This window comes from Bos taurus, chromosome X, assembly GCF_002263795.3.
Source record: "Bos taurus isolate L1 Dominette 01449 registration number 42190680 breed Hereford chromosome X, ARS-UCD2.0, whole genome shotgun sequence".
NCBI lineage: Eukaryota > Metazoa > Chordata > Mammalia > Artiodactyla > Bovidae > Bos > Bos taurus.
Genome location: NC_037357.1, coordinates 134,751,185 through 134,764,110, shown reverse-complemented (window position 1 = coordinate 134,764,110; position 12,926 = coordinate 134,751,185). Strand labels below are relative to the sequence as shown.

The window sequence follows — 12,926 nt, the reverse complement described above, 5'->3', positions numbered from 1 at the left end:
TACTGGAGTGGGTTGACGTTTCCTACCGCAGGGGATCTTCCCGACCCAGGGATGGAACCCATGTCTCCTGCATTTCAGTCAGATTCTGTACTACTGAGCCACCAGAGAAGCCTCTTTACTTGACTTCATTCAATATCAAACCCTGACTGTCAAAGAGGATGACTAAAAAGCCAGTAGTAGGATTATGTATTTTGCTAGGTGATTTTGGCTCTAGGTTCTGGTTGATAGTTTCTCTGAAAAGCAGAGCAGATACGGACTTTTTTTTTTCTTTTCACTTTTTGGCCATGCTGTACAGCACATGGGATCTTAGTTCCTCGACCAGGGATCAACGTTGCACTCCCTGCAGTGAAAGCTTGGAGTCCTAACTGCTAGACCACCGGGGAGTCCCTCAAGCACACATTACTAATATTATTCCATTTCATGGTTTGTTTGGTTACTTTTTTTAAAAAAATTATGTATTTTTAATTGGAGGAGAAATATCGATAACCACAGATATGCAGATGACACCACCCTTATGGCAGAAAGTGAAGAAGAACTAAAAAGCCTCTTGATGAAAGTGAAAGAGGAGAGTGAAAAAGTTGGCTTAAAGCTCAACATTCAGAAAACTAAGATCATGGCATCTGGTCCCATCACTTCATGGAAGATAGATGGAGAAACAGTGGAAACAGTGGCAGACTTTATTTTGGGGGGCTCCAAAATCACTGCAGATGGTGATTGCAGCCATGAAATTAAAAGACGCTTACTCCATGGAATGAAAGTTATGACTAACCTAGATAGCATATTGAAAAGCAGAAACATTACTTTGCCAACAAAGGTTCGTCTAGTCAAGGCTATGGTTTTTCCAGTGGTCATGTATGGATGTGAGAGTTGGACTGTGAAGAAAGCTGAGTGACAAAGAATTGATGCTTTTGAACTGTGGTATTGGAGAAGACTCGTGAGAGTCCCTTGGACTGCAAGGAGATCCAACCAGTCCATTCTAAAGGAGATCAGCCCTGGGTGTTCTTTGGAAGGAATGATGCTAAAGCTAAAACTCCAGTACTTTAGCCACCTCATGCGAAGCGTTGACTCATTGGAAAAGACTCTGATGCTGGGAGGGATTGGGGGCAGGAGGAGAAGGGGACGACAGAGGATGAGATGGCTGGATGGCATCACCCACTCGATGGACGTGAGTTTGGGTGAACTCTGGGAGTTGGTGATGGACAGGGAGGCCTGGTGTGCTGCGATTCATGTGGTCGCAAAGAGTCGGACACGACTGAGCGACTGAACTGAACTGAACTGAATTGCTTTACAATACTGTGTTTCTTCTGCCAAACATCAACATGAGTCAGCCATAGCGATACATGTGTCCCCTTCCTTTTGAGCTTCCTTCCCACCTCCCTCCCCATCCCAGCCCTCTAAGGCACCACAGGCTGCTGGTTTGAGCTCCTTGACTCATACACCAAATTCCCACTGGCTACCTATATTATGTATGGTAATGTGTATGTTGGGGCTTCCCTAAGTAGCTCAGCTGGTAAAGAATCTGCCTGCAAATGGAGGAGACCCCGGTTCAATTCCTGGGTCAGGAAGATCCCCTGGAAAAGGGATAGGCTGCCCACTCCAGTGTTCTTGGGCTTCCCTGCTGGCTCAGATGGTAAACAATCTGCATGCAATGAGGGAGACCTGGGTTCGATTCCTGGGTCGGGAAAGATCCCCTGGAGTAGGGCATGGCGACCCACTCCAGTATTCTTTGCTGGAGAATCCCATGGACGGAGGAGCCTGCTTAGCAGCAACAGCACTGCTGTGCAAACGGAGCTCAGCCTTAGAAGGGGAGGCTGTGGTCAGCAGAATTCTAACCTGGCCCCAGGATTCCTGCCCTCCCCCCAGCGACCACCTGGTCCAGTCCCACCCCTTGAATGTGACCCACTCCTGTGCTTACCTCAAGGATGTGGGGAAGGCAGAGGTGAAAGAAGACAGCAGACTGCGAGTTCGTGGAAGAGACGGAATGCTGGGTGGGCTGGAACTTTTTTTTTTAATTAATTTATTTTAATTGGAGGCTAATTCCTTTACAGTATTGTAGTGGTTTTTACCATACACTGACATGAATCAGCCATGGGTGTACATGTGTTCCCCAACCTGAACCCCCCTCCCACCTTTTAAGGAGGGTCCTGGGGCTTGGTTCCCTGGTGGCTCAGCGGTAAAGAATCTGAGTGCTGATGCAGGAGGCACGGGTTAGACCCTGACCCAGGAAGATGCCACATGCCGTGGAGCAACTTAGCCTGTGTGCTACAAGTATGGAGCCTGTACCCTGGAGTCTGGGAGTGGTGACTGTTGAGCCCACGTGCCGAAACTCCTGAAGCCCTAGAGCCTGTACAAGAGAAGCTGCCAGGATGAGAAGCCCAGGAACCATGACACAGAATAGCCCCTGCTCGCCACAACTGGAGAAAGGCTAAGCATAGCAACGAAGACTCATCGCCTCCTGAAATAAAAAATAAAATTATTAAAAAAAAAAAAAAAGGGTCCAGGACTTTCCTGAAGGGAATGTATCGCAGGAAACATAGGCTCTTGGTCTTCTGACCTTGAAGAAGCAAAACAGCATGTTACCAGCTCCATGTGGAAGGAGCTGAGGGCGACTGTGGGCAGCTGAGAGTCAGCGAGGACATGGGGTCCTCAACGCTGGGAACTGAAGTCCGTCCATAAGCTGAGTAAAGCTGGAAATGGAATGTAGTTTGATGGTGAGCCCTCAGATGAGAAGGCAGCCGGGTCAACAGCCTGATTTCAGCCTGGGGAAGGCGGTGCGTGCAGAGAGGGTTAACCCCTTCCTGGACTGGCGCCCTAGAGGGTGAATGATCCCACATGTACGTGTTGCTCTAAGAAGCTGAGATCTTGAGGTGCAGGGGGTTGTTATGCAGGGTGGAAAAGAGTCCACATCCATCGCACACGGCAGCGTCCAAATACCGAGTAAGAGACACCGTGTCAAAAATGCCGTGTGTTTTCTTTCAGGGAGTAAACAGCCTGAATTACTGAACGTGCTTCAGGGGGACACTCTAAGCCAAGAGCTCCCGGTCGTGGGTGCCATCCAGCTGGGAGCCACCCACTGCTGTTCCGCTCCATCTGCACCTAATGACTTCTGCCCCGCTTGCCCTTCATTTCACTCCCAAGACATGTCTCTCTCTCTCTTTTATAATGTGGACCATTTTCAAAGTCTTGATTGAATGTGTTACAATATTATTTCTGTTTTGCGTTTCAGGTTTTCTGGCCTGGGAGGGAGGGCACGTGGGCTCTTAGCTCTGAAACCAGGGGTCTAACCTGCACGCCCTGAGGCTCCCCCAGACATCGCTTTTTTATTAGCAGCCATTTGTGCACGTGTGTGCTCCTTGTCCCTGGATGTCTGGGAATTCTCCAGGCAACGGGACTGGAGTGGGTAGCCGTCCCCTTCTCCAGGGGGTCTTCCCCACGCAGGGACTGAACCTGGCTCTGCTGCACTGCTGGCCAACCGTTTACCATCTGAGCCACCAGGGAACTGTCCTTCCTCTATCACAAACCTTCGCTGAACCTAGAGACTTTGATTTTTCTTTTATGATTTCCTCTGAGTTCATAGAATTAAAAAAAAAAATGGTTTGTGTTAAAACAGTTGTACTTTGGGGACAGAAGGATCAGTTGGGTTCAGTCTCTCAGTCGTATCCGACTCTTTGCGACCCCATGGACTGCAGCACGCCAGGCCTCCCTGTCCCTCACCATCTGCGGTTTCACCCAATTTCACGTCCATCGCGTCGGTGATGCCATCTAACCATCTCATCCTCTGTCGTCCCCTCCTCCTTTTGCCTTCAATCTTTCCCAGCATCAGGCTCTTTTCCAATCATGTTGGCTCTTCACATCAGGTGGCTCAAGCATTGGAGCTTCAACTTCATCTTAAAGTTTTGTTTTGTTTTAAGAAGACCTTGTATTAAAGTGTTACTGTTGATTTCGAAGAAAAAAAAAATCATCTCGTTTGGTTCATGAAAATTGCAACTTAATATAAATAGGTGTAAGTAGAGAAGGTTTTCCATCAGCCTGATCGAATCTTTTGGCAGCCTTTTGCTGGCTTTTTGTTGCACAAATATCTCATGTTTTAGTGTGACAATGAGCAAGGGCCCTGAGTAGGACTTTCCCACTGCCATGAGGAAGACTCGTAGCTGTGTGTGTGAGGGCCTCGGGCACTCTGACAGTTTGAGGGCAAGCCTGACTGTATGTGAATGAGATTCCACTAGCAGAGTTCTGCCCACCCAGCAGCTGTCTCACCATCTCTTATACATGGGTTCTGTCTTAAGAGTGAGTCAGTTCCATGAACACCTTAGGCATCATTGTAAAAAAGTGGTATAGTCTGCTGCTGCTGCTGCTGGTAAGTCGCTTCAGTCTACATCATTACAAATCGTATCTTGTCCAAACTCAGGCATGTTATCCCTGTAAGAACTCCTTACGTGAAAAGATTTAAAACCTAGAGAGGCAAGTGCCCCAAATTCCCCACTCCTCCTCCAAACTCATAAATATTTAACTGATTCATAACTACAATTCTAGCAATTGAAGAAATACTTTTTTTTTAATGTAATAATAGAGACAGAGATTATTCTTCCTGGCACAATGATTTGTTTTTTGTTTTAAAATAGCCATTTATTTTTAAAAAATATTTGATTACGTTGAATTGAAGGATAATTGGTTTACAATATGGTGTTGGTTTCTGCTGTACATCAATATATGTCCCCTCCTCCCAATTAGTTCTAAAATAAAATAAGCCAGAGGTGTTTTTTTTTTTTTTTTTGGTGTTGCTTTTAGTATGAAGCCCTCTTAGGTTTTGGCTTCCCTTGTGGCTCCGCCTGCAATGGGGGAGATACAGGTTTCATTCCTGGGTTGGGAAGATCCCCTGGAGAAGGGAAGGGGTACCCACTCCAGTATTCTGGCCTGGAGAATCCCATGGACTGTATGCAGAGTCAGACACAACTGAGCGACTTTCAGTTCACTTCACTTCCTTTTATGATGTTTGGTGTCCCTGCTACACTGATACGGTTCGCAGCATCTCCTAAGTCAGAGCTGCAGACCGTGCCTTCCTGCACGGCCCTCGTCTCTAATGAACCTCTCTACACCTTGAACTTTGAGACTATCCCAGACCTTGCTGTTTGCACGGAAGGGCTGAAATTTGCAAAAGTAGGCTCTCCTGGGGAAAACATCAGGAAAACTCAAAGCAGAAAGACTTTGCAAAGCATTGTTCTCTTTTTTTGAATGATGAGACGCATGAGATATTGAAGACGTCAAGGATCGTGCATGAGACAGTTAAGAAAACCTTCCTTCAGAGACTTTGCAGTGAACCTGAGAGACCCGTCCGTGAGCCAGCAGGCGATCGAGGTGCTGTTTACTGCAGGAACCTTAATGCACATTACTCTTCCGAGTATGCTTGCTATTATTCAAATCAGAAAGCGCTGACCTCATTTTCCTGTCTCCATAGAACCCCCTGGATCTTGATGGTCACACACATTCTAGATGTAGAAGGTTTTCAACGTGGCCTTGAATGATTCGACCGGCTGCGTCTGGAAGATGCTCCTGCCTCATTTTGGAATCTGCGATGCGCATTTGCTTATACTCATCAGCTTAATTTCCCACCTCTCTTCTGAACAGTCCAAGGTGTCCTTGATAGAGGCTGCCCATAAACCGGAAGGAAGAGGCAGTCAAGGAGAAAGGCAAGGAAATGACCTTGAGATGAGAGTGAGTGAGGAAGGGTCAGGTGATGCCAGGAAATTGGCGTGGCCTGTGCACTCTTTTCAGTAACTGGAAACGTTTTTGACATAGACACTGGCCATTTCAGGAAGCCGAGAAGGTGACGGGCAGAGAATACTGCCTCCCAGTGAAGGGAGTGTCATTGATAATGTCGTCATTTTTCTCAAGTATTAAAACCTAGTGTTCACTCTTGGCTGTTGTAAACTCTCTCAGTTCAGTTCAGTTCAGTTCAGTCGCTCAGTCATGTCCGACTCTTTGCGACCACATGAATCGCAGCACGCCAGGCCTCCCTGCCCATCACCAACTCCTGGAGTTCGCTCAGACTCATGTCCATCGAGTCAGTGATGCCATCCAGCCATCTCATCCTCTGTCGTCCCCTTCTCCTCCTGCCCCCAATCCCTCACAGCATCGGAACTCTCTAGATACCCCATTTTATTTTCGGCACAAACAACTGTTCCTTTCATTCCACTTTCCCTCCCAGGGCTCCAGCCTTGCATGCAGCCTGACACCCAGTTTGTGACCCACGCTCTCCACTGTGGAGCTTCTCTGTGGCTGGTCCCTCCTGATTCCTGCAGCGTCTCCCACCTACACTTTCAGCGTGAGATCCTTCTGGTCTGTTTCTTCCCCGAAGCCCTGCCCTCAGCGCTTTTCCGAGGCTGCCTTCTCCTCCCCTATCACATTTGTTCTCTCTCCCAAACAGCCAGCTGCTGCTTCCACGTGTTCCCCTCTGCTTTATGTGTGCTGCTGAGTGGTGACTGAAGCCATGAAATTAAAAGATGCTTGCTCCTTGGAAGAAAAGCTATGACCCACCTAGACAGCATATGAAAAAGCAGAGACATTACTTTGCCAACAACAGTCCATCTAGACAAAGCTATGGTTTTTCCAGTGGTCATGTATGGATGTGAGAGTTGGACTGTGAAGAAAGCTGAGCTCCGAAGAATTGATGCTTTTGTGGTGTTGGAGAAGACTCTTGAGAGTCCCTTGGACTGCAAGGAGATCCAATTAGTCCATCCTAAAGGAGATCAGTCCTGAATATTCATTGGAACGATTGATGCTGAAGTGGAAACTCCAATATTTTGGCCACCAGATGCAAAGAACCAACTCCTTGGAAAAGACCCTGATGCTGGGAAAGATTGAAGGAGGGAGGAGAAGGGGACGACAGAGAATGAGATGCTTGGATGGCATCACTGACTCAATGGACATGAGTTTGGGTGAACTCCGGGAGTTGGTGATGGACAGTGATGCCTGGCGTGCTGCGGTCCTTGAGTCGCAAAGAGACGGACACGACTGATCGACTGAACTGAACTGAACTGAGCAGGCCTCTCGTTGTCTGTGCACTCCACTGGAGCTCTTTCTTCTTCCATGTTTGTATCAGTTCAGTTTGCATCAGAAATGGTATTATCACCACCAGGCGGTCATTTCCTTCCTTTGCACTTTCCCTCTCTTCCACATCTGGGTGCTGGTCCCACTCTCTTGATGCAACCCTTCTCCGAGGTAGGACCCAGTCCTGAAGGTGCCAGCTTTGCTTCCCCACCCCTGTGGCCACGACGCTTGTCCACGAAGGGGGAGGACCATGGCTGCTGTGGTCTGTGGTTCAAAGCCGCTGAGCATAGTGTATGCTTGGCACGCTTCTCTCATCTCTTAGGACCATGTTATCTAACTGGGAATTGGGGTTGGGGGCTACGGTGCTGCCAGGGACTGAGCTGTGTCCCCCAAGTTTATATGTGGAAGCCCCAACCTCCAACAAGGTGGGATTTGGAGGTGGCTAGGGTTTGATGCAGGAGAAGGCAATGGCACCCCACTCCAGTACTCTTGCCTGGAAAATCCCATGGACGGAGGAGCTTGGTGGGCTGCAGTCCATGGGGTCGCTGAGGGTCGGACACGACTGAGCGACTTCACTTTCACTTTTCACTTTCATCTATTGGAGAAGGAAATGGCAACCCACTCCAGTGTTCTTGCCTGGAGAATCCCAGGGACGGGGGAGCCTGGTAGGCTGCCCTCTATGGGGTCTCGCAGAGTCGGACACGACTGAAGTGACTTAGCAGCAGCAGCAGCAGCAGGGTTCGATGCTGTCATAGCATAACCCTTATGGTAGGGTTAGTCTTGTTGTAGGAAGAGGAAGACAGAGATGAGGGAGTCAGCCTTGGCCTCGTCAGCCTACAGACCTGTGAGAAAGAAATTTCTGCTATTTAAGCCCCTGTGCGTGCTAAGTCAACTCAGTCGTGTCCAACTCTTTGTGACCCCATGGACTGTGGTCCGGTAGGCTCCTCTGTCCATGGGGTTCTCCGGGCAAGAGTAGTGGAGTGGGTTGCCATGCCCTCCTCCAGGGGATATTACTGACCCAGGGATTGAACCCGAGTCTCCTGCATTGGCTGGCGGATTCTTTACCGCTGAGCTGCCAGGGACGGTCCCATTAATTCCCCTGGCCTGTGGTATTTTGTTACAGCAGCCTAAGCTCACGAAATCAGCACTTCGGAGCCTCTGAGCCCACCCACTTCCGTGGCAACACAGGGTCCCCGTTTCATCTCCTAATGACCATCCTTCCCAGGAAAACTCTCAGCTTCTCCAGTTGTTTTTTTTAAGTCTTTAAAGTGCAGACATATCTGGGCTGTCTTCCTTTTCAGAATGTTCTAAAGACTGTGTGGGTAAGTTCTCAAATTATTTCTGGCCAAAAGGGAGGAAAGAAAAAAAAAAATTAGGAGGTGGTGTGTATTCCAAAGGATAGGCATCCCACTCTGGAGGTTTACAGAGTTAAGTTTTGGAAAGCATTTTGGTTGTTATTTCATAGATTTCTGTAAACGTGTAACTAAAGTAAATAGCAGAATAAGAACAGCGTCAGTGGTAAATATTGACTGGTACTCCAGGCTCCAAGAAAAGAGATTTTGTTAAAATACTTTCCCGCATTTTCCAGTTCTGTCTTAAATTTGGTTAAACATGTAGAATATTCTAATTAGCTTTCTGCTCATCTGATGAAATAGAGCGCCTCAGGCCTGGCGCTGCAGGGAATGGAACCTTTCCGTGGTAATAACTTGTTTAAAAAAAAAAAATGAGATTTGCTTTGCATTTAAACAACATATATACTTGAATTGTGTGGTTTTATGGTTGACTAGAGGTTGCAAAAAGGTGATTGTGATGTCTGCACCTATTTTTTCAAAAATTAATTTTAATATGAGTTTAAAGTGAAATCAAGGATCTAGCTTTTTCCAAGCAGAAGGATACTTTAGTTTTCATTGATTTCAATTCCCTTCAACCAGTTAAGCCTGGCAGACAGATGAGGCCAGGCCAGGAGTTACTGATTAAACAGGAGCACCCGCAGAATGGAAAGTTCAATGAATCTGGCCCATGTTACAGGCTACCAGGCTATAATTACATTTTTGTCCATAATCACTTAGAATCTTGTAGAAAGTTTGGCATTCCTGACTATCACTGAAAATATAAATTTATAAAACTTCCTATTGATTTTAGAACAGAAAGACTGAATCGCAAAGACTGTTTGACTTCAGTCATTATAATTGTCTCCAAAATACAGAAGGATTTCCTTGACTTTTATTTCAGCTAAATGGGCATGAAACATATCTTAGTGTAATCCTTTGTTGTTATCAGTCTAAGTTAGGTTCAACTGTGAACAGGTTAAGGAAAAAAATAGGTCTTAAAATTAAGGAGGGGATTCTTTTTTTTTTTTTTTCAATTTTTTTTTGCAAGAGATGTTTAATTTAATTTTTTAATTTTTTTTCCTACTTTAAACTTTTTTACTTTTCTATTGGAGTATAACTGATTAACAATATTGTGATAGTTTCAGGTAAACACACTCAGCCATACATACACATGTATCCATTCTCCTGCAAAGTCCTGTCCCATCCTGGCTGCCACATAAGGTTGATCAGAGTAAGGAGGGGATTCTTTACTAAAAAATGTATTCATTTAGTTTTTTTTTTTTTTTTTTTTTTTGCTGTGCTGGGTTTTCACTTCTGCACGCAGGCTTTGTCTGCCTGCTGAGAGTGGGGGCTGTGCTTTGTTATAGGTTTCTCATTGTGCTCACTTCTCTGGTTGCTCTTCTGGTGGCTCAGCTGGTAAAGAATCAATCCGCCTGCAATGTGGGAGACCTGGGTTCCATCCTTGGGTTGGGAAGATGCCCTGGAGAAGGGAAAGGCTACCCACTCCTGTATTGTGGAGAATTCCACGGACTGTGCAGTCCATGGGGTTGCAAAGAGTCGGACCCAGCTGAGCATGTTTCACCTTCTCTTGTTGCAGAGCACGGGGTCTAGGCACACGGGCTTCAGTAGTCGCAGCAAGTGGGCCTGGGCGTCGAGGTGCACAGGCTTAGGCGTTCCAAGCCACGTGGAGTCCTCCCTGACCAGGGATCGAACCCGTGCGCCTTGCATTGGCAGGTGGATTCTTAACCACTGCACCACCAGGGAAGCCCCAGGAGGGGAGTCTTAGTGGAACACCAAATGAGATCTGTTTGAAAGCCATTTTAAAAACTTGAGCAAGCATTGTGAAGGGCTCTTCAAAAAGAGCTTGTTACAGCCACTTTCTCTGAGTCATAGGAATTGAGGAAAACCCCAGCAAGCTCTTACAGGTTCATGACTCGTGACGTGTGAACGCAGAAGATTTCTGACTCACGTCAACCACTGTCGAAGTGGCCTTTGAAGTCTCGAGCGCTTCACTGATGCATAAGAAAGAAGAAAAGAAAAGAAAGTGAAGTGGCTCAGTCATGTCCCACTCTTTGCGACCCTATGGACTGTAGCCCACCAGGCTCCTCTGTCCATGGGATTCTCTAGGCAAGAATACTGGAGTGGGTTGCCATTTCCTTCTCCAGGGGATCTTCCCGACTCAGGGATTGAACGCAGGTCTCCTGCATTGCAGGCAGACGCTTTAACCTCTGAGCCACCAGGGAAGCCTGATGCATAAGAAAACTTTTAATAGAACATGCCGGGCAGACCAAGTGTCTAGGTGGATCCACACACTTACGAGATGTCTCCGAGGTCCTAGCGTCTGAGATGGTAAAAGAAAACACTCACATTTCTTCTGATGCCTCTGCTGTTAGCAGACAGCTAACACTAATAACCTTCCAAAGATGGTCCCTCTGTCCTCCCTGAAAACCTGACTGTGGAGGAACCTGTCAGTACATTAAAGACAAGGTGCAGCTCACTTCCATGTGTCAGTGTTGCCCTGCTCCAGGAGAAGATGGGTGAGGCAACAGATGACGGCATCATATGGGTTTTTTCCTTCTGTAATTGAAGGATAATTGCTTTATAATTTTGTGTTGGTTTCTGCCATACATCCACATGAGTCAGTCACAGGTATACATATGTCCCTTCCCTCCTTAACCCCCCTGCCACCCCGTCCCACCCCTCTAGGTTCTCACAGAGCACCAGTGAGTTCCCTACTTCGTACAGCAAATTCTCACTGGGTATCTGTTTTACCTGGAGTTCCCTGGTGGGTCAGACGGTCAAGAATTGGCTATATGTTCCTCCTCCTTACTGAAGGAGGAGACAGACAGAACAAGCTCCATCTTGAAAGCAATACTTCTGTTTTCTTGGACCAGAGTGTGGACTTTGAGTTCTATGCCCAGTGTCTATGGAAATGACTTACCAACTGGAAAACCAGACCCCCCGGAAGGAAGAGCCCCAGAAGTAGTGCCTAGACTCTCCGTCAACTAAAAAAATACCCAAACTAAAAAAAAAAAATGTAATGGAATCATACATTCTATTCTGCTTATTGGGGTATGACCACAGGCCTATTGATAATTGTCCACTGGTAACTACCTAGGCATAAGGCATATGAATCACAGGTTAACTTTGATTGTATCTTTCTTTTCCTTTGTTCAGACTAGTTTCAGGGAATTTGGGGAGGTGGGTTTGGGCACGTACACTTAGGGTATATAAGGTTTCAACTGCACTCCACGATCTGCATTGTCCTTCGGAGTGAGTCTGTTTCCCGGAATGTGTGGCTGCAGCACTACGTCATACCACAAATTCTCACTGGCTGTCTATTTCACGTGGGGCTCCCTGGTGGCTCAGATGGTCAAGAATACACTGTATGTTGAAATATTACCCTTTCAGTTCATCCCTCCGTCTCCGGATCTATTTTTCTTAAATTGTTCTCGATGTCTTTTTGGAGCACGAGGCCCCATTTTTGGAGAGTAATGACTGTGATAGTAACCAGGTTCATTTGGCCTGACAGCCTTGTCCACAACCCTTCTTAAGAGGAATTGGGAAAAGGGGTCTCGTGGCTTAGGGACTGTGGTTGTCAGTGGCTGTGCCGGTTGGTGTCCGTGCAGACGGAACAGCCCCTGTGGCAGCGAGGGCCGTGGAGGCATGACCAATCAAGCAGCCTGAATCTCGACTCTGCCCTTTCCTGCTTAGGTGTGAAAGGTTGTTGCTGAACCTCCGAAGATGCTGGGATTCTTGGCCTCAGGAGGAGAAGAATTCTATCCGGGGCCAGAGACGAGGCTTGATCGCTCAGAGCTTTTGTGTCATAGAGTTTTATTAAAGCATAAAAGAGATAGAGAAAGCTTCTGACATAGACACCAGAAGGGGGTGGAAAGAGACCCCTCCTGCTAGTCTTTAGCCGGATGTTGGATAGCTACTGCTGCTGCTGCTAAGTCACGTCAGTCGTGTCCGATTCTGTGAGACCCCATAGACGGTAGCCCACCAGGCTCCCCTATCCCTGGGATTCTCCAGGCAAGAACACTAGCAGTCTGCTAATCAGAGGAAGGAAATGTCTCAAAACTCAGAGATTGCCACCAGGTGAGTCATCCCGGCCATAGAACGATTGACATGAATCTTGAAGGAAGGCAGATTTCCATACAAATAAATAGTTTCATTAACACGGATTAAGAGGACAATGTATGAATATAACATACTGGTTTGTTAAGGAGGTTCTGAGCCTTTAGGCGGAACCGACTTGAAGACAGAGTCTAGGGTGAATGCATAGTACATTAACATGGCTTCAGACAAACATTTCCATAAGAAAAATGCATTGGTTAGCTCAGTGAAATTCAGAACGGCCTTTGTTTTACTAACCTATCAATATTCGATAGATAATTTATTAATAAAGGTCTAAGGAATCAAGGGTCTTCCTAGGTAGTGCTAGTGGTAAAGAACTCGCCTGCCAGTGTGGGAGATGTTAGAGATAAGGGTTTGATCCCTGGGTTGGGAAGATCCCCTGGAGGAGGGCATGGCATCCCACTCTAGTAT

At 46.9% G+C, this 12,926-nt stretch overlaps 1 protein-coding gene across 14 annotated transcripts in view; it reads left to right on the top strand.

Annotated features, from left to right (window-relative positions):
• LOC101902122 (uncharacterized) overlaps positions 1-12,926 on the top strand; it is a 493,329-nt gene that overhangs the window by 140,127 nt on the left and 340,276 nt on the right. The window contains exon 4 of one of the 14 annotated variants that reach the window (XM_059883922.1): positions 6,425-9,248. The exons of the other annotated variants lie outside the window; for them this stretch is intronic. The gene's annotated coding sequence lies outside the window, so the exon portion shown is untranslated. Of the gene's footprint in view, positions 1-6,424; positions 9,249-12,926 lie in introns of those variants that run through there. 14 annotated transcript variants of the gene reach the window in all.